Source organism: Dermochelys coriacea, chromosome 1, assembly GCF_009764565.3.
Source record: "Dermochelys coriacea isolate rDerCor1 chromosome 1, rDerCor1.pri.v4, whole genome shotgun sequence".
Lineage (NCBI taxonomy): Eukaryota > Metazoa > Chordata > Testudines > Dermochelyidae > Dermochelys > Dermochelys coriacea.
Window position 1 is genome coordinate 80,239,398 of NC_050068.2, and position 24,844 is coordinate 80,264,241.

Genomic DNA, 24,844 nt, shown 5'->3' on the forward strand with positions numbered 1-24,844 from the left:
GTCTGGTCTGGGTGGACCACGTCCGCCAGCACGGACCCTAGCCTCAGGGAGATGGCTTTTGCCACGATTTTGTAGTCCGTGCTGAGGAGCGAGACGGGACGCCAATTTCGTAAATCGCGGAGGTCCCCCTTCTTCGGCAATAAGGCGAGCACGGCTCGCCTGCACGAAAGAGGGAGGACCCCGCTCTGCAAAGACTCGGCCCAGACAGTGACTAGGTCTGGGCCCAGGACATCCCAGAACACGCGGTAGAACTCCACGGTCAGCCCGTCCATGCCCGGAGATTTATTGGTGGGCATGCGACGGAGGGCTTCCGAGAACTCGGCCAGAGTGAGAGGCAGCTCTAGCCGGTCTCGGTCGCCCACGCTGACCGTCGGGAGCTCCTCCCACAGCACTCTGCAAGCGTTAGGATTTCGGTCGGCTCCGGGGAGAAAAGGCTTGCGTAGAAGGCTCTCGCCCTCTCGCACATCTCCACCGGATCCGTGAGGGGGGTGCCATCCTCAGTCAGTAGGCAGATGATATGCTTCTTAGCCCCCCTCTTTTTTTCCAGGGCGTAGAAGAAGCGGGAGCCGCAATCCATCTCCCGAAGGAGACGGATGCGGGATCGAACAAAGGCACCCCGGGCCGATGGTCCTCGAGGCTCCGGAGCTCCTCCCGCTTCTCCCGGCACGCTCCGCAGAGGGGTGGATCCTCGGGGCTGGCGGCCAGACGCCTCTCCAGCTCTAAGACCTCCCGTTCCAACTGCTCTATCGCTGCATCCCTCCGTCGGCTGGTTCCCCCGGGTGTAGTCACGGCAGAAGAGCCGGGCGCGCACCTTCCCTACGTCCCACCACCGCCGTGCCGAGGGAAAGGCACGCCGCTGCCCTCGCCAGGCCAGCCAGAACTCCCGGAAGGACGCCACGAAGCCCGCATCCTCCAGCAAGCTGTTGTTAAAATGCCAATAGGCCGGCCCCGGCCTCTCCGCGCAGAGGGAGGCTGTCACGGTGGCTATGTGATGGTCCGAAAAAGGGGCCGGCCGGATGCTGGAGGAGTGGGCTAGTGTAAGATGAAAGCGTGATAAATAATGCGGTCCAACCGGGAGTGGCGCGACCCGATGGGCCTCCACCCGGACAAAGGTGACGTGGAAGTGTCATCCGGGTGGTGGTCGCGCCAGACGTCTACCAGGAGTGGTGTTCGACTATCTCCTGGAGGACGGCGACGGCGGCCGGCTCTTCTCGGTCCCCGAGCGGTCCCGTTCCTCAAGGGTGATGTTAAAGTCCCCTCCAGGACCAGGCACCTCCTGAGGATCCAAGGTGCCGAGGAAGGCGGATGCCCTGCTGATAGAATTGCAGCCGCTCCGGGCTCGCTGCTGGGGCATAGATGTTGACGAGGTTGATTACGAGCCCCTCCATGTGGACCCGGAGGTGCAGCAGGCGACCCGGCACAGCCTCGGGGACCCCCAGCACCTCGGGCCGTAGGTCGGGGGAGAAACAGGGGTCGCCACCTCCACCCGTATGAACTGTGAGGTGGCTAAAGTAGACCCTGTCTCCCCAATCCAGCGCCAGCTGTCTTCGGCGGTCGGATCCGTATGGGTCTCCTGCAGGAAAACCACAGAGTACCTCCCCTCTCGAAGGAAGGAGAGCACCTGGGACCTGCGGAGACCCATCTTACAGCCACGGGTGTTCAATGTTGCGATGGTAAAGGGTGCCATGAGGAGGGCTGGGGGGGATCCTCGCCGGCAGGGATGCTCGTGGCTCCCGGCGGGCCGCGTAGCAGTCCGTGACCCACCCCGTAGGTGAGTAAGGAGTCACGGAAGTGGCGGACCCGCTGGTAGGCCGCGGCGCCCTGTCTCCCGGTCCTTTTCCCCTCCCCCATGAGGGCCCTTGCGGCCCGGAGGATTTGATTAAAGTCCCCCCATCGCTGGAGGGCAAGCTGGACTTTGTTGCGGGAGCCACGGACGTCTTCTAGGAACTCCCGCAACTCCTCTCGCAGCGCATGGGGGCTGGGGTTATGGTCTGGTTGCTTCCGATGGGGCCCTTGGTACAGCCCCCTGGCCCCAGCGTGACGGGCAGACAGGGTGCGGACCCCCGACGGGGCTCTTGATGGGTTGACCTGAATGCTGGGGCGATAGGGGGCGGCGGAGGGAGGATAGCAGCCCTGGTGGGTCGGGACGGGCAAACACAAAGGCCATTCCCTGGGAGTCATCTGTTGGAAAGGGGAAGGAGACTGTCCCAGGGGTGGCAATAATATCTCGGGAGGTGGGCGGGAGAAGGGCAGGGGCAGGGGTAGAGGTGAGAGTCTGGGTCGGGAGAGGGCTCTCACCGATGCCGGGCGCAAGCTGTCTGGTGGATTTGGCAGCCACGGCATCAGGAGGTGGACTTTCTTCTGTAGGGTCCTCTCCCGGAAAGGAGGTCGAATGCTCCTCACCAGCGAGGGATGCCCCTGGTGGCTCAGGTTCCAGCCGCGTGGCACTGGCCGTCGCCTCAACTGGCTCGGTGGCTCTCAGCAGGGTGCCTTCTGCAGCCGGGTTGATGGAGGAGTCCAGGGGCTCCTCGGAGGTGGGAGCAGAAGCGACGGTTACGGGGAGGGAGTATGGGGAAAGGGGGGCTGGAAAGAAGTCGCCCAGATCGAGGCCCGCTGGCATAGGATCGTCCTCCCCCTGGGTGACCGGGGTCAGACCCAGGGCCTCGATCTCCTCATATATAGAGGGGAAATTATTTTCCGCTACCCCGGGATTCTCCCCGCCGGCACCTGACGCGATGGTTACTTTGGGGCACACTGGGGTTTCAGATGGTGCCTCGGGGGTCTTGGAGGGGAGGGACTCCCGTGGAGGGGAGATACCGTCTTCCAGTGCTGCCACGTCTTCCCCAGCCGGCTCTGGTGGGTGGAACACACCCGTGGGTAGAGCGGAAGGCTCGGCATCGGTGCCCCCCTTCCTGGTCTTCCGGGGGGCCTCCGCATCAGATGGGAGGAGCGGAGCTCGAGCCTTCCGCTTGCCCCGCTTCCCCTGGACTAGGGCCCAGCCCTCCATGGCATCATCCGGGGGCTGGCTAGCAGGGGTTGTGTCAGGGGGCAGAGGCCATGGCTCAGGGACTCGAGGGGGTAACGGTGGGGCAGCACAAGGGAGGGAAGATTCCCCTTGGGGCGGGCCCTCTCCCATGCTTGGCGCTTGTCCCTGCCGCACCCTCCTCCACAGGCCCCGCCAGATTGCAAGCAGCGGGGGCGGGGTTCTCCCGCTCGTCTGGGCATAGTGGGGGAGGTGCCCTTTGGGCCTGAGCGGGAGCAATGGTGGATTGTGAAGGAGGAGGGGCGGTTTCAGGTGCCGGGCAGCCAGGGGCGTCGGCGATGACGGGGCCGGTGCCCTGACGGGGCTCGGGGGTCCTGGATGGCCCTTCTTCCCGGGCCAGGGGGCAGTCCCTCCGGACGTGCCCCATCGCCCGGCAGAGGTAGCACCGGGCCTCCCCGGTGGAATAATGCACCCTGTAATGGGTCCCCTGGTAGGGGACTAGGAAGGACCCCTCCAGTGCCTCTCCGTCGCGCGCCGCCGGCAGCAGTTGAAGCTGCACTTGCCGGCGGAAGGAGAGGACGTGACGGAGGGCGGGGTCTTTGCAGCCCAACGGGAGAGGGCTGATGACAGAGATGGGCTTTCCCAAGGTAGAAAGGGTGGGTAACAGGGCTGCATTGGGGAGAAAGGGAGGGACGGAGGTCAGGACCAGGCGGACGCCCAGATCCTCTAGCGGCTCTAAGGGGACGAACACGCCCCCCACCGCCAGGCCCTTCTCCACCGCCTCCTGGGCGGCGGCCTCCGATGCTAAGAAGAAGACGACCTTGCCATACATTTTGGAGGCCGCCACAATGGCCGTGGGCCCCACCACCCTCGCCAATGCTCGCACATAGGTCTCCACGTGGGGTGAGGCGGGCACCAGGAGGCAACGGACGCCGTGCTTCCTGGTCATGGTGGGAAAGGGGCCCCGGCCGCTATAGATGGTAGCGGAGGCGGTGGGCTGGAGAAATGATGTAGCGGCAGGCGAAGGGGCTGCCGCCACCTGGGCGTATGCTCTGGGGGCCGGGGGAGGGACACCTGCAGAGCTGGTGGAGGGAACAGCGGGGAGGGGCGCCCCAGCTGGAGATGGGGCCGGGGCATTGGGGGCAGCCCCTGCCATGGAGGGCCTGGTCTTTTTAGCGGGGCCCTTCCCCTTCTTCTTCCCCTGGCCCTTCCCGCCGGCTGGGAGGACTCCCCCCAAATCTGAGGGGGTGATAGACGTGGCAGCAGTGGAGGTCACCCCGGTGCCCGTCGCTGCTGGTGCCCCAGCGGGGGCGATGGCAGATGGTTTGGCAGCGGACGTAGAAGCTTGGGGGGGTGACAGAGGGGCAGGCGGGGGAGGGGGAGCTCGGGCTACTGGAGAGGTCTCACCCGTCTCATCCCCCGCCATCATGAGCAAGGAGGAAAGGGAGGACATCAAAAGGAGGAGGGGAGAGGGGAAGCAGGTCGACCACTCCTCCCCGCTAGGCTGCAGGCAGGGGAGGAGGGCGCCAAAAGGGGTGGGCTGGACGGGGGGCAATCAGGGGTTAGGGGTCAGTCACCGACACAAGGTGGAAATTCCGGCTCCTCTTGGTGCACTATGTGGGAAGGGGATTCAACAACATTGAAGGTGCAGTGAAGAGGGTTGCAACTGAAATGGGGAGTTGCACAAGTGCATGGGAGGGGGCATGGGCACATGGAGCGAGGGGCTAAGCGGTCTGGGGGTAGAACAGGGAAACCAAGGGGCTAGCTTCAGAGGCTGGGGCGGGGCAAACAAACAAAGGCTGCAGAAGGAAATGGGTGGGGCAGGCAAACAAACTGAAGCTAGTAAGGGGGGCTGGAGCAAAAGAGGAGGCAAAGCAAGTGGCAAATGGGGCAGGTAGTAAAAGGCAAAGCTGGGGGTTAGGCAGTCCAGGGGGGGCACATGTGCCCATGTGCACTTGCACAAGTCTTTTTTAGCTTGCTGCTGCTTCTGGCCCAAAGGGTGGAAATAGGGCGTGGCAAGCCAAGTAAGCAGCTGAGTCCAGAGGCAGGAGCTGAGGCAGATGGTATACAGCCAGTGGGGGTGGTGGAGGGGGCAGCGGTGGTGGTAATAGTGGTGGGGGTTGGGGGGGACACACAGATGGATCAGGGGGCAGCTCCACGCCACACCCCCTGTGTCCCTACAAACACAGTCAAAACCCCCACCACAAGAGCACAGTTTGAAAATTACTCAGTCTTAGGGCCCCCTCCACGGTGGTCTGCAAAGTCTCTAGGTGCTGCCCCACTGGCAGATGATCCTCTTCTTCTCCTCCTCGGGCTTCAGCAGCTCCAGGCAGCGGCCTCTGCAGCAGCAGCAGCTCCAGGAGCTCCAGGTGGTGGTCCAGGCAGGCAGAAAGGACCCCTCTCAGGTGGTGGTGGTGGTGGTGGTATCCATAACAGCAGTGGCTGGGGTCCCTCACTCCTCCTCTCTGGGGAGTGGGCTAGCAGCCCCCTCCCCACCCCAGGGTTGCAGTTGCAGCAGTAGCAGCACCCAAGAGTGGGGGGTCCAGCAGCCAAGTAGCAGAGAATGGGGGGTGTTTGGCCCAGCCAGGGGAGCAGCTGGAGCAGCAGGGAGAGCTTAGGGCCTAGTAGCAGCAGCTTCCCACCTCCCTCCAAGCTAGAAGGCTATGGGAGAGCAGTGGGAGAGAGAGAGAGAAATTCGCTCCAGGTTCAACAAATCCCTGGTGCCAGGATAAGGGAAATGGCAGCTGCTCCAGGTCAGTTAAGACACCTGGGGCCAATTAAGAACTTTCCAGAGGCAGGAAGAAGGCTAGGTTGATTGGGACACATGAAGCCAATCAGGGGCTGGCTGAAACTAGTTGAAAGCCCCCCAGTCAGTCAGATGGGTGCGCATGTCAGGAGCTGTAGGAGGAACTTGTGTTGTTGGAGAGACTGAGCAGTACACACCATATCAGGCATAAGGAAGGAGGCCCTGAGGTAAGGGTGAAATGGAACTTGAGGAAGTGGGGGCTGCTGTGGGGAAGTAGCCCAGAAAATTGTTCGTGTCCTGTTTCTGAAAGGTCAGCTACCATACCTGATACTATTAGGGTCCCTGGGCTGGAGTAGAGGGTAGGCCTTGGCTCCCCCATTTGCCCTCCCCCCCAATTAATCACTGAGACTGGGAGACAACAGAAACTGTGCAAGGGAGCCAGAGTAGCAGCCATGTTAGTCTGTATTTGCAAAAAGAAAAGGAGTACCGGTGGCACCTTAGAGACTAACAAATTTATTAGAGCATAAGCTTTCGTGAGCTACAGCTCACTTCATCGGATTCTCCTCACCTCCCTTGCTGGCTTATGATAAAAATGGCTCAGTAGACTGTGACCCTTCTCTCTCTAGAGAGAGAAGGGTTACATGGAGGGTCACAGTGAGCCTCTGAGGCTAGCGAAATCTGCCAGGAAATGCGAGACCCACGGAGACAAGGACAGAGCTTTGTCACAGTGCTCAATAGTGTTTTGAAAAGATTTTGGATATTAGCAATGGTTTCTGTGTCCTTTATCCTCCTTTTTACGCTGAGTAGCCTTAAATCATGACTTGCATTATCTGTATGCTTGTAGTGTCGAGAGACCCTATTGTGGGGTAAGAGAAACACTCTTTGGGGCAGAGACCACGTTCTACACAGATTAGAGAAAGAAAGGCTAGGAGAAAGGTAGTATTATCATCCCTACCTTATGGATGGGGAAACAGATCACAGAGAGAGAAAGTGACTTGCACAGGAAAACAGAGCTGGAAATTAAATCTATTTCTTCTGAGATCCAGTCCAGTGCCTTAAGCACAAGAACATCCTTCTTCTAAATTTGCTATCCAATGTTTTTACTTTCATATTAAAATAATGCAGCCAAAGCTGCAAAATATCTGGCAGTTTCAAAATACATCAGAAAATCCAATGCTCTGTTCACTCCCAGTTTGGAGCGGTTTTCCTTGGGCTTGTACATCCTGCTCTAGTTTAGATAGTCAAGAAGCTGATGCTTCATATTTTAAAGATTTAATATTAGTGATAACAGTATGAAGTGAAACTACCAGGGAGAGATCAAACTCTGCCCAAAATTTTTTGTAGGAAATTGCAGCAGTATTTCTGATTGAAAATCTAGAGTTGCTGTAGTGTAATAACTTTTTTCAGCCTTCTGTGCTAAAACAACTGTTCTGGGACACCCACAGCTTTCCAGCAATTTTTGCTTGGTTCAAGCTTTTTCATGTGCCTCATTTTTTTTTCCCCATTTAGAATGTTTAAAAGCACCACCGTGAAGCTCAGCAATGCCAGCAACACTGGAAAACTTGCAAAGAATGTAAAACAACTCAACACAACAATGAGCTGACAGAGAGAGAGTTGGGAAACAACTATTAAAGAGGTTCTGTCATGATCTATCTTCCAGCTGCCACCTTTCTTCCCTCACTATTTTTCTGTTCCCAGTACTTTGTTAGCGGGTCACTGGTCACAATTTCACAGTTAAGATGAGTCTGAAGTTTTCAGTTTAATGGAGCTTTAAACCTTCATTTTGTTAAAAAAAATCTCAAGAAAATTGAACTTAGAAAGGTGCAACCCCAGCAATTTTAAGGCAGAGTAACTTAGTACTAAGTGGTCTTCTTATAAAGAGAGCTGTTTATAGAGGTTACAGTTACTATTCTAGCCATGTGCAAACAGACTGACTTCCTGCTGCCTCCTCCAAACTCTTCCCTTTTGCAACCTATGATTCTCTCTCCAGGTTCCATGCCGGTTGCTACAGTATAAACTAGGGGTGGGCAAACTTTTTGGCCCGAGGGCCACATCAGGGTTGCGAAACAGTACGGAGGGCCGGGTAGGGAAGGCTGTGCCTCCGCAAACAGCCTGGCCCCTGCCCCCTCCCACTTCCTGCCCCCTGACTGCAGCTTAAGTATATATGTAAAAAGACTGAGTACAAATCATAGGCATGTGTAAAATAAAACTAAACTTTCATGATGGTGAAGCACGCTATGTCCTCCCCTTTTCTCTCTCATAATATTTCATGTTGTTGTGACTATTTTGGCCCCCCCTTCAAGCTTTAGATAAGATTTTATTAATGAGATTGCTTATATGCATTTTTGTACAGTAATAAGCATTCAGAAAATGGAAATGTCAGCTATCCAGAATTCTCTTCTGAAGCCAGTTACAATACAAATATAGTTCCATGCAAATCCTTGTGAACTGTGACACTTCTGACTGACTGTAACTACTTAAATCTATTGTATACATTGGAAAATAAGAATCATGCTTATTTATATTATGATTATTTATATCTGGGAATGAAGCCACAAACCCTAGACTCCAGTTAGCTCAAAAGGCAGTTGCCTGTCTCCTTAGCAACACAGGTTGCCGTGAACACATCAACCCATCGCTCTGCTCTCTCAGAATGCAGAATACAGTTCAAGGACAATGGTCATGTCTACACTGCTGCTCGGTTAACAACATAACATAAGAATAGCCAAACTAGGTCAGACCAAAGGTCCCTCTAGTCCAATATCCTGTCTTCCGACAGGGGCCAATGCCCTAGGAAGGGAATGAACAGAACAGGTGATCATCAAGTGATCCATTCCTTGTTGCCCATTCCAGTCAGTCCAGTCCTACTCAGTTTGGAGTAGGGATATGTGTACAGCAGTGCACACCAGAACACTGCCCCATAACTCCCCCATGTGGGCACTGCAGGTGCAAATTAAAAGATTATTCCATTAATGTAGTCCTGCTTGGAGAGGACTAGATTAGATTAAAGCAGACTAGGAACCTTTTAGTTTGCATCCACATGGGGGAGTTACAGTGCAGCATTTAGTGGTGGACTTCTGTTTCCACACTGCAGTCTACAGTGGAGGGTAGTGTAGACATGACTCCCCATTTTAAATCCCTTTATGGGATTGATTGGCCTTAGTTCCCTTAAAAATAATTTCTCTCTGTATAACCAGGACTTCTATGACAGCTACATCCCAGTGGCAAAGAATTGGAGTACAGAAGACAGGAGACTCTCACAGGAGCTTGACTTAGGCTATGGAACTCACTCCCACAAATGATAATGAAGACTACAGCACTAAGCATTTTTAAGACTGAATGCAAAACTAATTGCTTCAACTCAGCTTTCCCTCAGCAATTTCTTATCATACATGTACAATACACCAACTCATTCACATACATAAACATCAGCAAAACAAAAAAACCTTATTAACTAATCAAGCTATTCTTTTACAGGCTGGGAAGGGAAACTGGGAGTGGGGACAAGGAGAGATACTGTTAGGAAACTCAAACTAATACAGAACACTGCAGCACATCTCTTCAGCAACCTGGGTTACTGTGAACACACCACACCTGTCCTCTGTTCCCTACATTCGTTTTCCCCTAGAATATTGACTCAAGTTCAAGTTGGTCCTTATTTTCTAGTCCCAGGCCATTGAATGCCTTGGATATCTAAATGTCATCTAAAGTTATGGGATGAAGACAGTGGTCAACAATTTCTACCGCCCCCCCCACTTCCCGCCGCCCCTCTTGCACAATGGAACCTTTTAACAATAAGGGTAAAACTCATCTCTACAGGAGACAGAAATTCTCAGGAGTCAGCTCAAGACTATGGAATGAACTCCACCAGGAACAATCATGAACATCACTATCTTCCACTCCAAGAACAAGCTGCATTCCTTTCATCTTGCATTCACTAACAAACATATGGCAACATGGGTGTGTGTATATATAAATATCAATACACATACCCATGTTGCAAAATGTGTTAGAGAACACAAGGTCAAAGAAATGTACTTTGTACTTAGAGCAAAAGTTGTGAGGTTTATGATGGTATATGATAGATATAGACCCCCCCCCAAACACTCCACTGGGGCGAGGATGAAAGAACAACAACCCATGACAGATGTTAATCACATTGCTTAATGCACTAGTGGAAGGCACTCAGATGCTATGGTGATGAGTGACATAAGAACCTCTATAGAGTAGAATTGTTTTTATTTTTAAATAAGTGGACAATGATCAGATGAGGGGGCCATATAAGTCCCTTCATAAATATATAGAATTCTTTATTCTAAAGGTGTTAGTTGATTTTTTTTTGTTTCATGCCAAACTCAAATCACCCAGTGATCTGTCATTCACATAATAAAAGCCTGTAAATGAAAGCAAATGTTACCTTTAATCACAGGATAGAATATGTGCAATATACTGCTGATTTCTTGGTGTTTGCAACCAACCATATGTTAGTGTTAGAATCCCTCCAACAGTTATCTTTGATAAGATTTAACTGGAATTTGATTAATTGGCTGAATGATAGCTCCCAGACAATTAGCATTTCAAAGGAAATTAAGAGAATTGTTTAATATGGCATAGTGGGGTTAGGTTGCCCCTTAATGGTGGTAAGGCCTAAGGGTTAGCTTATCCATCACCTGCAGGTGTGGCCCTTTAAGAGCTAGGGAGGTCTGAATAGGCAAGGATCTGGGAAATAAGTGATATAGGTAGCAGGAAGCAGTCCTGCGAGTAAATAGTATTTAGGGGAGAGAAACCTGTTACTGTTCCTTTAAAGGCCTGAGATCAGGAGCTTCTTCAGGGTGGGGTAAAGTTTCCCTCTCACCCAACAAATTGGGAACGAGTGGGGGAAGTAGACAAGTATTTATGCTGCCTTCTCCAGCACAGAAAAAGATCTGACTGCTGCACTCTCTAGCCTTAAGGTGAAAGGATTGATCGGGAGAGGGGAAAGGGCCAGCTAGAAGAGGAACGGGCTGAGTGCCTGCAGATGGTCTCAATGAGACCCCAGTTCCAGGGGAGGAGCTGGGGGAATGCCTGTATTAAGGAGAGATGGAGAAGCTGCCTGAGATGCCGCCCAGCTCCACAAGAAAGGGCTGCAATTCCTGCCCTACAGAGATATAGCTAACACCATGGATCAGAGCCCAGTGGCCAGAAAGGCTGGGAGTGGATTTCAAGAAGCTCCTCCTCAGTATCCAGATGGGAAAGAGACATATGAGGTGATTGAATCATAGCAGGAACAGACTCTACAGCCTGACAAGAGATGGTGATGAACAAGGAAAGACAGGAGCCACCCAGGGAGTTGCGAAGGGACTTGAAAGAGCAATCCTTAACTGCCTAAGACAGGGTCCTAGATCTGCAACCCAGAAGAAAGGGTGGGCCTTGGTTCCGTGACCTCTTCCCAGCAAAGGAGACAATAGGAGCCTCAGAACTGAGAGAGGAAAAGACTGACAGTCCTGAAAGGGGACTGAAGGTTTGACATAAAGGCCTATAGATGGTGGGCTTGCCCTGCTTGGACTTGTGTTACCCCATAAGGGAACTGGGTTTGAAAGGCAACCTGGCCAGAGGGCCAGGACACAAAAACCACAGACCATAATAAGGCTAGAATGCTAGACAAACTGGGGGGCCATGATGGAAAAACCTCTGCAACACACCACATCCTCACACCAGGGGGCACTCCAGCAGTGAGCACACACCATAATACATGCTTTTGCCTTCCTCTGCAGCATGGGGCATGGGTCGCTTGCTAGGATCATGTAGGTATATTTCACTAAATCATTCCCTGCCACTGCAGGGGCCCCATGCATTGGTGCACCTCAGTCCTTCCTGTTCTCTGCTGGTGGTACATAATAGTTTCCAGAGGGCTGTAATACTTTGGTCTAATTCTGGTTCTTGGCTTGGTTTGGGGATGACTGAGTGGTGTTTAGTGGCCTGTGATATATAGGAAGTCAGACTAGATCATCTGGTGGTCTTCTGACCTTAAATGCTATACCTCTGTTATTTCTAAAATAGTAGCAGCTTGGGTCACAGTAGCCTAAGTATTTCAATTTATCACTTTCACTGCAACTTTTGTTATCTTACTAAGGGCCTGAATATGCTACACTTTGAGCAATAATACTTCACTCTTCAACGAGACTACTTACAACGAGGCTACATGCAATCAAAATAAGATACTTTTCCATCACAAGAGTGGTAGAACTGGACCAGATATGAGAGAGTGGGAATTTTCCTGCTTCTTTCATCTGTTGGCAATGTGGAAAAAAATGAAAACATTATTTGACTGCAAAAAAAAAAATCATGCCTCTTATTTGTAAAGAGCAGGATAATCAAGTCATGTTTTATTATTCAAATCTGAGAACCTTTTAGATTCCCCGCACAGAAACCTTTCCTCCATTGTTTGCTACAGCAAAGAAAGGGGAATACATTTGTCTAGAAATACTGCTTCTGATGCTGATGTCTCTGGAGTTTCACAGTGGTAAGTGAGAACATAATTTAGTCCTTAAGTTTTGCCTTTTTACTGCATGCACCATCTCAGGATCTTAAGTTTTTGCTTACCAAACATCATTTGCACATGCCATTATTTGGATAGACATCCTCTGTCCAATATGCCTGCTGGCTTTGAAGTGTTGCATGAAGCTTTAAGAACTAGTGGATGTCTGGTTACTTCATTTCTATGTTCCTAAACCCTGCAAGCCCTGAGAGTTCAAAACATTTTTCATTTTTGAAGCAACTACACCTGAAGTTCGCAAAAAGAAAAGGAGTACTGGTGGCACCTTAGAGACTAACAAATTTATTAGAGCATAAGCTTTCGTGAGCTACAGCTCACTTCATCGGATGAAGTGAGCTGTAGCTCACGAAAGCTTATGCTCTAATAAATTTGTTAGTCTCTAAGGTGCCACCAGTACTCCTTTTCTTTTTGCAAATACAGACTAACACGGCTGCTACTCTGACACCTGAAGTTGAAATTGGCAATTGAACCCAAGAAAGAAGTGGTGCTGGATGTGGTTTGTAACAAAGACTCACTTGCTGTGTTAAACTAATTATCTTTGTTACTCCATTTTCATTGTTAGTTTGATTCAATTAAAGTTGCTGTAGCTACATTACAAAGCACGACTGGCTGACAGGATTTTGAGAGACATTACATGCTTCTTGTACAAATTCAAAATTTTAAGAAGACCAAATGCTGTGTCTGCACTTGTTGGTATGCAAACTTGGATGCTAATTTAGAATTTGGCTCTATGAACTTATCAGAAAAGGTCATTTGCCTAATGAAACATTAACAAATGATAAGTGTATGGAAGTAGAATATTCGTCAGTGGAACAATCAGAACATGGCCATCCAGAATGTGGTGAGGTGAAACAGCTCAGCTACTAGCTAGCTATTATAAAAGATGAAATCATGGTTGTTAAACATGAACTGCGTCAGCATAAGCGCTCACTCTCCCTTCCTCTTTTACACTGAGGTAAAAATTAAAGGCAACACTGAGCCTTGGAACTGGCAAATGTCAGCAGTAATTACAATATGTAGGAACAAAATTCATATTCGCAAAGCAAGATAAGAGCACACAAGAATAGTGAATGAACCAACCAAGAAAATGGAGAGCTTTACCTCAGGAGCATTTATTATTATTACATTGTCATGTAAGAGGCAGTGGTATGTAAATTAAATTTGCTATATTTAAAGGCCAGACTTTCACAATATTGAATTATGATTTGAAAGGTCACCCTAAAGGATCATCAACCATTTAAAATTAATTTGATAAACATGTGCTGTTGGAAAATTGTGACTGTTATAAATGTGTATATTTGGTAAAGATCTGTTGCTTCACAGTAGAAATAGCAGAAAGTCTGACCATGACTCTTGTTAAAATCACAGATTATTGCATAAGAAAATATGATTTAATAGCAAGGCAGAAGGAATACTCAGTGTGTATAATCTTTAAAATAACCCCAAATTTGTGCTGAGCCACTGGATGTTTAGGGGGGGATAATGAAGTAACTTAAAGTATGCAGATTATAACCTCTTGAGATCTTGTTATGTTTCTATTTTACACACTTTGTGCAATGCTGGGGCCTCAATTCTGCAAATACAGTAGGACTCCCTACAGGTGCAGGATCCTCACTAACGCAACTGTTTTAGAATTAGGCCACAAGTCTCTATGTTGCAAAGGCCCTGCGCCTGTAATAGCTAAACTAAACTGTTGCTCCACCAGCCAGGTTTTACCATACCATCACAAGAGAACAGTACTCAGTAAATTCATGATTAGAGCTGGTCAGTGTTTCATGGTCAGTGGAACTGGAGTCAGATGCCCCATGTTTCCTGGGGGGACTGTTATGGGCAGGATACCAGGAGAATTAGGGAATGAGTGGAGTTAGGCTGGAAGCAATTCAGCGACATGGATAGAGCTGTGCACAGAGTTTAATAAAGATTCACTTGTTCAATTTAGCCTGCATTCAGCTTCACTGTGGAGCAACACAGGATTTTCACTAGAGACCAATCTGAAGGGAGCGGATAGACTTAGACTTAGACCCCTATGTTACTGCCTTAAGCATACTGGCTGCTACATGCAGTTTTGGGAACCTGATAAACTCCCTGAGTCAGGACTGAATAGTTGTGGCACTTGGGATCACCACCTGTGGGAACAGCTGCTCTGGGAAGGCAATCTCCTATTAGACAGCTGCTTAGACATGGTATGTGCAGTGAAGACTCAAAAGACGAATGAAAGCTCTAGGAGACATGCCATCACCAGAAGTACATGCAGAGAGACAACAGCAAAGGAGAGCAGGTACCAAGGGTTCCATACCCAGAGTTAGATACAGTTACTGGGGGAGACAGCATGAGTAGGTAAAGAAAAGGTGCCCAATGCTAGGAGAACATTGCAAGGAATGTGGCAAGTTGAACAATGTGTGCAAGAGCAGAGGAAAGACCCTGAAAGATTCAGTCATACTTGTACAAGAAGGGGAAGGCACATAAGACAATGATGACATTGGACTCTCTCCTTGAGTCCTAGATCATATCAGGTTCAGGCTGCCAGGGCCAGAAAGTTGCAAGGTGCAATACCAACTTCTCTGCATGCAATAATCTTAATATGGAAATTGCCTGTGCGATTTCCCCTGGATAGCAGGGCCTCCAATAATGTGGTTCCTTGGGGTGAACTGGATTTCAACACACCATTATAAAGAGCAGGCACACTCTTATAATATACAATGAGAGCATAATGCAGCCTGTAGGAACATGTGACCTCATAATAACTAACCTGAAAAACAATAGATAATGCCAACTTAAGTTTGTGAATAGTAAGTGCCATATAGCCATATAAGCAATGGATCTGATCAGGGTGCAGCATCAGAATGCTATAGTTGCAGTGCAAGAAGCCAAAGGGGAGTCCCATGGACAATGGAGACAATTTTAAAACCATACAGGAATATTTTCAAAGGTGCTGGGTGCCTCACGTGAAAGCTGTGAACCTACAGTGGAACCTGTGCACTAATCATTATGTAATCCAGTATGTAAGGAGTTCAAAAGACTGCAGAGCAGTAGTATCACAACACCTGTAGTGGCCATAGCCTGAGTCATAGCATGGTGGTGGTAAAGAAGCCATCAGTCAAACTATGCATCGGCATAGACCCCAAGCCACTGAACCAGGCACTAAGATGATGCCATTATCTATTGTCCACAAGTGGTAGCATCCTGCAAGAACTTTCTAAAGCCAGAATCTTTATGGTCTGTGATTTGAGTAACGGGTTTGGCATACAAGCCTGCATAAAGAGTCTGGCATACTGACAACCTTTGCAATACCATTTGATTGCTACACATGGCACTGCATGCCAATGGGCATACGCCCAACACCAGAGGTGTTCCAGAGAAGACTCATCCAAGCACAGGAAGGACTGCCTGGGGTGAAAATAATTGCAGATGATATCCTCATTGTAGGTGTAGGAAGTAATGATACAGAAGCCATACTAGATCATGACAGAAAACTATAAGATTTTCTACAGCAATGCAGGGACAAGAACAGAAAACTGAACTCATAAAAAATGCAACTCAAACAGGGTAAGGTGACATATCTTGGACATCTGCTCATGGCAGAGGAACTGAAAGCGGATCCTAACAAGATCAAGGCAGTCAGCGACATGTCAGCTCCAGAGGATTTGAAAGGGGTACAGCACTTCATTGGAATTATCAATTTTCTGTCAACACCTGGCTGCAGTAGCAAAACCCATAAATCAACTCAGAAGGCAGGATGTTGCCTGAGACTGAGCAAGTCCCTAATACAGAGAATTTGACATGCTGAAACAACAACCTCGGATTCATAGCTTAATGCAATCTGCTGATTCTTTGGGGATTTTTTTTTCAAATTGAGTTTAGATGGTCAGCAGTAACAAGGATGGACTAAGCCTATAACGGACATATATCCGTCAAAACTTCAAAATCCTCCTACCAGAAAAACAAAAGACACTTCTTCTCAGTCTAACTCTCTCTTCACTCCCCATTGTCTCTTCCTATTTGCTCCCTGGATGAATTATCTTCATCCAGCTTTTGAGTCCTTGCTGTTCCCTTCAAGTGCAGTAACCCAGCCAGCGTCTTCCACTGTAGTTGACTGGCTGTAATTAGCTATTATGATGCATCACTACTTGGTACAGTAATCTGCTTCGGACATGTCTCTTTAGCAATTAATGTAAGACCAGTAATCATTTTTACTCTCTCACAAAAGTCAACTAGCTCTATGTAAATAGCAGAAATATTCTTCTTTTCTGCTTTCTCCTTCCTTAAATCAGATTTCTATCCCCACCCTGCCCTCAAACTAGCAAAAGCTGGGTTTTAGTGCAGTCAAATTCCTTCTTTCCCTTTCCCCAAAGTTGTTCACTATCCCTCAGTTCTTCTAAAGATCCTGTTTCTTAGTGTATGAAGATCCTCGTGAATTTCCCTCTGTGAGCATAGTTTTAATTGATGAGGATTCCTTCATGTGTCTTACCAGCTGTGAATTTATTTGATCCATGTTGTTCTCCATCAACAGCCTTGTCCATTCCTGGTCAACTGTGAGGAAAGAAAGAAGCAATTGTTCAATGAAGGGTAGGTGTGCTAGTTCTCATCCATTCCAAGGCTTCCTCTAGTAAACATGTTCCTTTTGGCTTCTGTCAGAACAGTAAAAAAGAAAAGGAGTACTTGTGGCACTAACAAGTTAGAGACTAACAAATTTATTTGAGCATAAGCATACCATGCATCTGATGACGTGAGCTGTAGCTCACAAAAGCTTATACTCAAATAAATTTGTTAGTTTCTAAGGTGCCACAAGTACTCCTTTTTCTTTTTTGCGAATACAGACTAACATGGCTGCTACTCTGAAACCTGTCAGAACAGTGAACCTTATGTCTCAGGCTCCCACCCTCACCACATCTGCCTCCTCACTCTGTGTTTACATGCCTTCTCAACACCCACTTCTTCAAGAAAGATTACGAACTTAAAATTACAGAGAAAGAGAAATATAAAGCTAAATACAATAATTTAGAATTTTCTTTGATTTGGTCTAAATAACCCTGACACGTCACCATTAATCATATTGTCCTTTTCCATCATCTTTCTGTTCTTCTAGCCCTCTCTGTTTTCATCTTACATTCACACAATAAGAGAAGTCCTGATCTTGCAAACCCTTATATACATGAGTAGCTTTACACAGTTGAATACTCCCATTGCATGAATGAATGAGTGTATACAACCTTAAACTGTCAGCTCTTTGAGGTAGGGACCGTCTCTTTGATATGGGTATGTACAGTGCCTGATACAAAGTAGGCACTACCTACCACAAATAATGATATTGAAGCATGTACATATCTCAATGCCTGGTACAGTGTAGGCACTACTGTTTTACAAATAATGAGGCATGTACATCTAGCTAAATAATAGTCATTAATAGCATCTGCAGCATGAGAGGAAAAGATACTGTGCTCTTAGGTGAACTAGCACACCTACAGAAATGCAGAAAAAATATCAAACCATAAGGCACATATAATACAAGTGTACTCTGAAATGTAAGCAGAAAAATCAGCAACCACTATTTTAACTAGGTTTGCCAGATTTAGTCTCATATTCTCAGATACTTAGAAAGGTTAGCAACAAATTATTACTTTAAAATTCTAACTTTTTATAGGTTGCTATAATTACTAGAATCATGCTTCGCAAAATAACTGTACAGTTACTAAAACACTGTTTCACAAATGCAGCTCTGCAAAAATTCTCGACATTAAAGCAATCAAAATCTAAATCCATTTTTAAATGCAAATATGGGCTCACTTCTAAGTTGCAGCATAATGCCTTCCATTTGGACTCACACTTTTGGACAACACAAATTGGCCAGACGTGTCAATCAAAATCTTACAGTTCAAATATCATCCAGAATAACCCCAAAATATAGTTTACAATCTCTAAACACAACCTTAAGTGAAGCTAAATAAATTACTCCTGTCCAGTAACTTTTTCACCATAGAGCAGCCAAGCATCACATAGACCATTGCAAATATCAAGATCAGGATTCTTGAATCCTCCACAAAAATTCTGTAAAGACTACGCCCACATTAAGGTCCCTATAGGGAAGGCCTGGGTTCAATTCCCATCTCCCACAAGAGTGCCCTAAACTCTGGGCTATGGGATGATCTGGGGCAGGAATCTCTATCTCTTTTTAAGATGTTCTAGTTTTTAATAAATAATTCAATATTCACTGAAACAGAGCAATGCAACAACTGACTCCATAGCCCAGGGCTTAGGGCACTCTACTGAGAGGTTGCCTTAAGCAGAAGGGGACTTGGACCCAGTTCTCCCATCTCATGGAGTGATGCCACTGGCCAGCGGACTAATGGATAGCACAGCAGTAGCAGCCAATCTTCCTCCTGCCATTTTGTGTGGGTTTAGATATGCTCTCAGCATGACTACTGGACTGGGCCCTAAATACAAGCTAGGCAGCAGAGTGCCTAGTTAGTGGATCTCAATGGGGCGTAAGTGTGAGGCACTGCACTGTTGGGCAGCTGCTTCAGGACTTCAACAGCAGAAACTTAGGTGCATACGGGCTTAGGTGGCAGCTGAGTGGGAGTCTGTGAATGCCAGTGATACCTAAGTCCTGGACTTAGGTGCCTAAGTCATCCTTATGAATCTCATCTTTAGAATTGAATGATTACAATAAAACCTTGGCATGAACAATAGCCACATTTTCAAAACTAGCTCAGAAATCACTGTCACAGAAGCTCTCTTTTTAGCTGCATTGAAAGTAGCATTTGATATACTGTAGTTTCAGGAAAAAAACACTTATAATCCATTATTCAGTCAAATAACATTGTTGTATATGAAATCCTAGGGTGATGGGAAAACATTTTTTTAACCCGTGCACATGGTAATTTCAAACTAGTTTAAGGAAATAACAATTTAGTCATTTTCACTGTGATCATTATTGAACAAGTGATTATTAATCATTTACAGTTATAAAGGGGAAACTGCAAATGCCTTCGTTCTAGCATTGTTTTGCCTCAGTATTACGATCTGTAGTTTATTTACTTCTCTAGGCACAAAGCACAAGAGAATGTGCTTGAGTATCAAATTCCATAATAGATATTCACTTTGTAGTCATCATTAGTTCCCTTTCCCCTCTCAAACACTGCTGTGCGCATGTGTGAAGCAAAAACAAAAAAAAAGTTTGGTTTTTATTTGGAGTTCATGCTTCCATCACAAGGGGACATCCTATATGGGGACAGAGGGAAGTACTTAGAAACCGGTGACATTCATCATGCTGAAGCCTGGTCTACACAGCATTGCACATTAACTACAGGTGTGGGGTTAAACCAGTGCAACTTTTAATTGATTTAAACCTGGTTTCTATCTATTAGGTGCAAGCTAAATTGCTATTAGCCAGGTTTAAAGTGTGTGTGTTTGCACTCTATATTACAAGTGCAAGCTAAACTAAGGTTAAAATTGATTTATGAACAGGCACACATGAAGTTGCATGCATTTAACTGGATTGGTTTACAATATCTTATGGTATTTTTCAGATACAAGCATTACCAATAAAACTGTGTCCACAAAGGGATTTGCTCTGGTTTAACAAATTCATTTTTTAACCAGTTTAAGTTAACCAGTGTGACTTCTGTGTGTACACAAAGCCCACTGAGTTTCCTCAATACTGTATATTCTCCTCAAACTGGAAATGTTAGATTGTAAGAGGGGTATGATCTGGACACTCCACAGACACTAAGGCCCTATTTTTATTTAATTCACACCAGTGTAAATCAGGAGTAACTTTTGAATCTGGCCCTAGAGCTCTGCAGGGAAATCAGATAGTATCAAGTTCAGGTAGTGCTGGCACCGGCTTCCCGCAGCCTGTATTGGCCTGGAGCGGTGAACCGTGGCCAGTGGGAACCGTGATCAGCCAAACCTGCAGGCGCGGCAGGTAAACAAACCGGCCTGGCCTGCCAGGGAGCTTACCCTGGGGGACCATGTGCCAATGGTTGCTGATCCCTGCTCTATTCTTTTGTTAAACAAATTTATAAAATAAACCTAAGTGCTGTGAGATGAGCGGAGTGGTGATCCTAAAGTGTCACTGGTAAGCTGGGGGTGTTGTTCCTTCGGGAGCAGGGGATCTGTGAATTCTCTGGGTGTCCAGCAAAATAGGTTCCAGACACTCCAAGGAGACACTCAGAGTGCTCAGGGGCTGGAGTTTGGCCTATCACAAACCTGCAGTGGGACAACAGAGCATGTGTAGATTGAGAGTGGAGTGCCTGTGTTACAGGTGGCTGCTGGAGTCAGGGAGGTGACTTCTGGCAGGCACAGACAAGGCTTCTTAACACACAGGGCAGGTGGCAGCCAGGTGCTTCACACAAATGTTGAATCCCTTTTTGAATCCTACTAAGGTCTTGATCCGAATGGTATCTTGGGAAAAGGAGTTCCACAGATTATGTGCTGTAGGGAGGGAGTGTCATCCATTTTAAATGTCTTGCCTTTCAGTTTCACTGGATGTCACCTTGTCTTTGTATAATGAGGAAGATAATTAGGACCACTGAACAGACCTTCTTTTTACCATTAGTTGTTTTGTATATATCTATCATCCCCTCTAATTCGTTTTCTGTGTAAACTAAACAATTCTAATCTCTTCAGTCTGTCTTCACATGGAAGTCCTTCATGCTTCTAATCATTTCAATTGTCTATCTGTAGACTCTTTCTACTTCCGTTAGGGGTATGAGTGCATTCACATGCGTGCTTGTGTGTGTGTTTAAACATAACAGTGCTAGTGTAATGACTAACAGATCACTGACAAGCAAGAGGGAATGACTCATTTTATTCCTCCAAAATGAAAGCAACCCCCTCCAGTTTTTCATGTCTGACTAGCTTATTGTATGAAGGAAGTATCTGTAGACAAGATATTGTAGATAATGATATATTTTCTGGTTCAACAACAAATCGTTTATATTATACGAGCTATTAGGCTAAAATTGCAAATGAGAGAGAAAATACACAGGGGGAGGAGTGGTTGTCTCTCCCTTCTGTATTTGACTACTTACTCTTCTCTTCCGTGTCATATACATAGGAATATGAGATTGCTCCCAACACTTTGTAATCATTCAATATAGCAAAAATAAGGCACGTATCTAAATCCCCCATTCCAGTGGAGTTTTGTAATTTGCAGCATCACCAACAAAGTGCATGATGGGCAGAGGTGAGCAAACTACTCAATGCTTGATATTCAAACTTCAGGCTTATTGGCAAAAACCTCGTTGTTTTTTGCTGCTACAGCCTAACACGGCTACCACTCTGAAACCTGTCTTCAAGCTTATTGGTGACTACTTTGTTAGTTAGTATTCAACATCAATGAAAACACTATCCACTGCTTTATTACACTGTGAAAATGATCTTATTCTTCTTGCCAAGTGGATTGAAGTAGAGGGTGGGGCTATTCTGAATTTAATGACAGCATTCTTACATATGGATTATGATATCATTCCTATTTGTCACCTACCTGGTATTTGGATAGGCTATCAGAGTTGAGATTTAATTCATTTCTTTCTGATTATGCCTTTAGCCTTGCTGCATTTGCTGTGTTTTGCTCTCAGGTGCTTTTGATACCACTTGGATAATATCAGTAGACAATTGGGACAATCTGGTATAAAAAGTCACCTTGCTTGAGACAAGGAGCAATCTCCCTTTCAGGAGGGGCCTTGGTTGCTCTGTTTGTTTTGATTACTCAAATTTCCAGTTTGTTTGTTTGTTTGGACTTTGCCACCAGTAAAGAGTCTGGCTCGCCAGAAAAGAAGACATCATGTTGTTCAGTTTTTGAAAATAACTCCATAGAGATGAGGCCTTCTGAAATAGTTGGCCTGCTGCTGAAGATTTGATCATCAGAATCAGAAAAACATGCACCATGAAAATACAACTGTAAAATAGGTCCAGTGTTGGACTATAACTATTGTACTAAATGGTAGATTTCTAAGAGCTAGAGGTATTGCTTAATTTAATATTACTGAGGGGCATCCAGAAAAATGCTTTATTCTCTCTTCATTTTTACATAGCTGATAATGAACCTAAGTCTTGGAAACTAAGAATACAGGTGGAAATGGGAAATGTTTGATTGGCCCTTAAAACAAGGAGGGGCTGTGTTTGTTTTTTCTGTTGTTGAGGATTATTGTACAGTTCAAAAATACTGTAAGTATAATTTTCCAAAAATAATAAATATCATATAACAACAACATTCTTGGTGTGCATTTAACAGATCTGATACGAAGGCAGTAAAAAAAAAAAATTGCTTGTACAGTTTGAAAATATTCATTTGTACTGAAACCATGAAGAGTTTGCAAAATAGGGATTTTTTCCCCCCCAAGAACAATTTCCCTTAGTTTTTAAAATGGTCTCCCATGAAGAAAAAATAACTGACAAAATTTTTTGCTGTCTGAACACACTGTGATTAGAAAATACCTAAAGGGACATAGAAAGCATTTGAACATTTTGTACCAGATCCTTTCTCTAGTTTTATTTTGGTCAAGATGTTGTTGAACTATACTTGAACATCTGATCTAATCTCATGATTATTCTTAATAAGTGACACTGTCTCAGTAGCTCTCCATACACAAGACTCAAACTGCAGGGGTGAAGTGATACTTTTCTTGGGTATGGTACATTAGGGAAAAAAATTAAAAAGTTCTCAATTAAAGGCTTTTTGAAAAAAAGAATCATGTAAAGGATACATTGTAATGGTTGTACAATCATGATTTCCTTTTGCTAGGAAGTGCAAAAAGGTAAAGCAATAAAAAGGTGAACAAAATCAAAATCTCAAAAATGCAATTGTATTTCAATTAACATCTGAGGGATCATATTGAAAAGAACATTCTAGCACCTGCTGCCCTGGCCTTGAATTAGGGTTGCCTTCTGGCAGGCTTTTAACCATCCTGGATGAGTTTTTATATTGCCTTGCTGAATCAAAGAGTTAACATGCTGATGTTTTGTTTTTTCACTTGGGACACTGCAGTGCCATGTTGATTTAAGCAAGGTCTAAAGGAGCTCTCCTCTGACAGCTAGTGATGAGCTTCAGGACCAGACTGTATTTACATGAACACACCTACTCTGCCTAGGTATCCAACAGACAGAGTTGTGTTGCTCAAGTGATCAATTTTGGTTGGTGTTGGATTACAACTCATGTCTTGTATAGCCCCATTCTAGACCCTGGCAACTGCACCACAATTCCATCCAAGATTGTCTAATCAGAGCCATCCTGCCATCTGTGAGAAAGGTTGCCATGAACTCCACCATCCCTGGAATGGACAGCCAACTGTGACCAGATATTGCCATCACCAACGAGGAACAGAAGAAGATAATCATGGCAGATGTTAGGATATAGATATTCAGGCCTGTCTGCAAAGGCCTATACTTTAAGAATTTAGGTGTATTCTTATCACTTAGCTAGTTATAGAGGTATAAAAGAAAGAATCAAAAATCACAGTCTGCCTGTTTATGGGCCTTCTCTTACAGTGACAGTCTGAGGCCCTGTTCTTAGGCTAAGATCTTTGGCTAAACAGTAGAGGCAGCCATGAACTAGGAAGCGTATGGTCACATCCTCACATTCCAAACTAGTCACATTGAAATAAGGCAATCTGGGGCTGTTAGAAAGGTGATCTGATGTATTATCTCCAGAAAAAGGGAAGAGCCTAGAGGATGTAATTGGAAGTTTAGTCTGATAGTTTTCTGTTCAGTAAGAACTCACTTGTCAATAGATACAGCTGGGAAACCCTTATGTCTTTTTATAGATGTAGTTGTGAAATCCTCACTTCTGTATTGTTTTGTCATTATAGTTTCTACTTGCTATTGTTTATTTGCATGGTCTCTGTCTGGTTCTGTGATTGTTTCTGTCTGCTGTATAACTAATTTTGCTGAGTGTAGACTAAGGTGGTCGGTTAAATAATCATGTTACAATATGTTAGGATTGGTTAGTTAAATTTCAGTAAAATGATTGGTTAAGGTATAGCTAAGCAGAACTCAAGTTTTACTATATAGTCTGCAGTCAATCAGGAAGTAATGGTGGGAGGAAATGGAAACAGGGAATGGGGTGGAGAAATTGGAATCATGTTTTGCTAAGGGGGGGAATGGGAACAGGGACACAGGGTAAGGCTCTGTGGTGTCAGAGCTGGGAAGGAGGACACTGAGGAAGGAAACTGGAATCAGGCTTGCTGGAAGTTCACCCCAATAAACATCAAATTGTTTGCACCTTTGGACTTCGGGTATTGTTGCTCTGTTCATGCAAGGAGGACCAGGGAAGTAAGCGGGTGAAGGAATAAGCCCTCTAACAGCGGACGTCACAGTTCTTTGAGAACAGGACTACGGGCTTCTTCGATGACCCAGCTTGAAAGGTGGAGAAATATGCCCCTCTGGCCGATGCCTTGAGAGCTAAGGATTACAAGGTTCAAACACACGTGCTGATCATCAGAGCCCTGGGCGCATGGGACCTGAGTAATGAGCAAGTGTTGTGGGAATGCGGAATCAGTCAGCACTACATGCAACTGATGTGTCAACTCATGGTATCAGATGCCATCAGGTGGCTGAGGGACATCTATTTAAAATATAT

At 46.4% G+C, this 24,844-nt stretch overlaps 1 long non-coding RNA gene across 1 annotated transcript; it reads left to right on the top strand.

The window, feature by feature from the left end:
• Positions 1-8,167: 8,167 nt before the first annotated feature.
• Positions 8,168-23,882, top strand: LOC122457637. Its single transcript, XR_006277279.1, has 3 exons — positions 8,168-8,179; positions 18,113-18,114; positions 23,610-23,882. It is a non-coding gene; the product is annotated as an uncharacterized LOC122457637 (long non-coding RNA).
• Positions 23,883-24,844: the final 962 nt, after the last annotated feature.